Raw genomic sequence first — 4698 nt, 5'->3', positions numbered from 1 at the left:
TTCCACTTTATCGTAGTTGTGTATTTCTTTTCAGACAGCTTCATTTTCATTTACACCTTTATTTGTATTATTCTAGTAGCTCGTGCACTTATGACACCAGTTTTTGGATGATATTTAGACATCGCTATTATTATGGATTATTCACTCTATTTCAGACTTTATTTCCGTATTTGTTTCTTTGTTATTAATTAATTTAAAATTGTTTAAAATGGCTAATATTATTCTAATGTTGGCTTGTCTAGCAAATAAAATGTTAGGCGCCATCACGGTCTCAAAGGTGCGAATTTCGGGTCGTGAGAAGTTGGTATCAGAGAAATAAGTTACATAGGTCTCACGAGTCACGAGAAGCTTAGTAGAGTCTGAAGGATCGGTACGGAGACGTCTGTACTTATCTTCTTGAGGCTATGGAGTTTAGGAACAATTTCACTTATATTCTACTCTGTCATATGATTTTATTCTATCATTGTCGATTGAACTCTTCTATTATTGTCCTTTCACAAATGGCGAGAACACGCACTGTGTCTACAGTCGGACAAGAGACAGAGCCCCCAATGACAGCTACAACTAGGGGTTGAGGCCGAGGCCGAGGTCGCGCCAAAGGTAGAGGTAGAGGCAGAGGCACAGATCAATCTAGAGCTCGAGAAGCAACACTTGTTGTAGAACCTCAGGTGGATTTTGAAGCGGAGGTTCCAGCTCAGAAGGAACCTATTGGACCAGTTCAAGTCCCGGAAGAATTCATAGCTACTCCAGTGCTTCAGGACGCTCTAGTTCATTTGGTGAGCCTTATGGAGGGTGTGGCCCAGAATGGTACATTTCTAGTGGCACCAGCCGTCTCACAAGCTGGGGGAGGAGCACAAACTCCGACTACTCCTACTCCGAGGTAGACAGCTCCCAGTATCAGGCTCTAGTGGCCCATCTAGTTAGGGTAGTTCAACTAGTTATTGTAGCACATGCCGGTGATAGGTCTGCTTTGTCTTCTGAGGCTTTGTTGAGGTTGGACAAGTTTACCAATCTCTTTCCAATCCATTTCCGTGGTACACCTTCTGAGGACCCACAGGATTTTCTTGACCGCTGTTATGAAGTATTGCAGAACATGGGGATAGTCGAAAGCAATGGGGTTGATTTTGTTGTGTTTCAGATGACTGGTTCCGCCAAGAGATGGTGGAAAGATTATGTATTTACTAGACCAGTTGGTTCGCCTACACTTACCTGGGAGCAGTTCTCGCCGCTATTTCTGGAGAAGTTCCTTCCTATCATACTGAGGGAGAATTACCGCAAGCAGTTTGAGCGTCTCCAGCAAGGCAGTATGTCAATCACTCTGTATGAGACCCGTTTTGTGGATCTAGCCCGTCATGCTCTTCGTCCGGTTCCTACCGAGAGAGAGAGAGGGTGAGGACGTTCATTGATGGACTCGTTCAACCTATCAAGCTACAGATGGCCAAGAAGACCGGGAGTGAGATTTCTTTTCAGACGGCTGCTAATGTAGCCAGGCGGATTGAGATGGTTCTTTCACAGGAGAGCGGGCCAGTGTCTTGTAAGAGGCCCCATCATTCCAGTAATTTCATAAGTGCCCCATCTGGAGGTAGGAGTACTTATGGTAGGGGTCATCCTCCCAGACCATTTTATTCAGCACTTTAGACTTCTCACGGGGCTTCAGGTAGTCAAGGTCCTTATGTCCCTAGCGGTGGGCATAAAATCCGAAAAATTGAATTTCGAACCGAACCGAATTAATTTGGTATTTCGGTTTCGGTTTTTTTTGTATTTCGATTTATTTCGGTACAGAAATTTCAGTATTTTGGTAATTCAGTTCGGTATACGGTGTTGGGTTTTTGATATTTCGGTATACCGAAATACCGAAATAGTTTAGTGTAATGGAGAAAGGTTGTATTCATCTTACTGTTGTGCTTTTGATGCTTTAGCAAATGAGTACTTTTTTTGTCGATCGCCAACATCACTACTGATCAAACAACACTTCTTAGCTTGCGATCTCAATTTTTTTTTTATAATTCTCACCACCTCTTAGCAAGAAACTAGTCCACTTTCACCCCTACTTGTAGTTGGATTGGAGTTACTTGTGGCTCTCGCCACTAAAGAGTCACTGCCTTAAATATTTCTAATATGAACCTTAAAGGAATGGTTGCACCACAACTTGGAAATGAGATCTCTCATTTCTCATTTCCCTCGATATCAGAAACAATAGCTTCTATGGGAGTTTGAAAAAGCTACGACAACTTCTGAAATATAAATTGTAGTCCCACTGTAATCTACTTGGCTTTGGTATATGAGATCCAATAGTATTGCTTTTGATAGACTCCTAATGAAGTAATCCTGCGTTAAAAAGAACATAGTCATGTGTTAGTACAATGATTAATGGAGTGTGGGAGATAGTGAAGATTTGGTTTAAACCGAAACCGTACCAAAACCGTACCGAACCAAAATAAGAAATACTGAATCGTACCAAAATATTTTGGTACGGTATTTGGTATGCACAATTGATAAACCGAATATCGAAATACCGAACCAAAATTCTTAAATACCGAACCGAAATACCGAATGCCCACCCCTATATGTTCCGACCCTGGACAGCCAGCATTTAGTGCACATTCAGCTCCTATTAGTGTACCACCACTCCAAAGTCACTATGGCGGCTATCCGACCCGTTCGGATCAGCTTCAGCTTCAGCAACCACGACAACAGGAGAGGTGTTATGAGTGTGGGAATATTAGTCACATCAGGAGGTATTGCCCTAGGTTGTCGAGCAACATATCTCAGCAGGATTCTCATGCCATCATACCGGCACCGGTTGCTCCACCTCCCGCCTGGCTAGCTAGGGGCAGGGGTCAGACAGCTAGAGGTGGAGGTCAGGTTGTTAGAGGTGGAGGCCAGCCAGTTAGGGGCCGTCCTAGAGATACAGCTCCGAGTGGTAGGGTCCAGCCCCGATTTTATGCTTTTCCAGCTAGGCCTGAGGCCGAGTCATCAGATGCCGTGATCACATGTATTGTTCCAGTTTGTCATAGAGATGCTTTAGTTTTATTTGATCCAGGATCTACTTATTCCTATGTGTCCTCCTACTTTGCTTCATATTTGGTTGTTCCTCATGATTCTCTGAGTGCTTCTATGTGTGTGTCCACACCGGTGGGAGATTTTATTATTGTAAATCATGTCTAACGTTCGTGTGTGGTTACTTTCGGGAGTCTTGAGACTAGCATAGATCTTCTACTTCTTGATATGGTACATTTTGATGTCATCTTGGGTATGGATTGGCTGTCACCTTATCATGCTATATTGGATTGTCACGCCAAAACGGTGACCTTAGCCATGCCAGGGTTACCTTGAATAGAGTGGAAAGGGACCCTTGGCCATTCCACAAGTGAGGTTATCTCTTACGTGAAAGCTCGGCGTATGGTCGAGAAGGGGTATCTAGCTTATTTCGCTTATATTAGCGATCCTAGTCCGGATATTACTTCTATGGACTCAGTACCAGTTGTTCGTGAATTTCTAGAAGTATTTCCTACAGAGATATTGACTTCTGTATTGATTTGGCTCCGGACACTCAGCCCATTTCTATTCCATCATACTGTATGGCCCCGCCAGAGTTGAAAGAATTGAAGGAGCAGTTACAAGACTTGCATGATCAGGGATTTATTAGACCTAGTGTCTCACCATGCACCAGTGTTATTTGTAAAGAAGAAAGATGGTTCAATGCAGATGTGTATAGATTTTCGACAGTTGAACAAGGCTACTATCAAGAACAAGTATCTATTTCCAAGAATTGATGACTTATTCGATCAGCTTCAGGGTGCCAAGGTGTTTTCAAAGATCGATTTGAGGTATGGTTACCATCAGTTGAAGATTAGGGCATCCGATATTCCTAAGATAGCTTTTCAAACTCGATATGGGAATTACGAATTCCTAGTGATGTCATTTAGGCTGACAAATGCCCCAACAACGTTTATGGATTTGATGAACCGGGTATTGAAGCCCTATTTGGATTCGTTTGTGGTAGTATTCATTGATGATATCTTGATATTCTCCGACAGTCGAGAGGAGCATGAGCAACATCTTCAGACTGTGCTTTTGACTTTGAAGAATAATCAGTTATATGCCAAATTTTCAAAATGCGAATTTTGGTTAGACTCAGTTGCTTTTTTAGGGCATGTTGTATCGAAAAAAGGCATAAAAGTGGATCCTAAGAAGATTGAGGCAGTTCAGAATTGGCCTAGACCTACTTCAGCTACAGAGATCCGGAGTTTCCTGGGGTTAGCAGGTTACTACCACCGGTTCGTGGAGGGGTTTTTATCCATAACATCCCCAATGACCAAATTGACCCAGAAGGGTGCCCCATTCAGATGGTCAGACAAGTGTGAGTTGAGCTTTCAAAAGCTCAAGACTGCTTTGACTACGGCGTCAGTGTTGGTATTACTCACAGGTTGAGCATCTTATATGGTGTATTGTGATGCATCTCGCATTGGGCTTGGGGCAGTATTAATACAAGATGACAGAGTGATTGCATATGCGTTGCGATAGTTGAAAGTTCATGAGACAAATTACCTTGTTCATGACTTAGAATTGGCAGCCATTATTCATGCGCTGAAGATTTGGATACATTACCTTTACGGTGTCTCGTGTGAGGTATTTACAGATCATCATAGTCTACAGTATATGTTCAAACAAAAAGATCTCAATTTGAGGCAGATA

Source organism: Nicotiana tabacum, chromosome 21 (assembly GCF_000715075.1).
Source record: "Nicotiana tabacum cultivar K326 chromosome 21, ASM71507v2, whole genome shotgun sequence".
Classification (NCBI taxonomy): Eukaryota; Viridiplantae; Streptophyta; class Magnoliopsida; order Solanales; family Solanaceae; genus Nicotiana; species Nicotiana tabacum.
The sequence above is the reverse complement of the archived record's forward strand: the minus strand, read 5'-3'. Positions refer to the sequence as shown.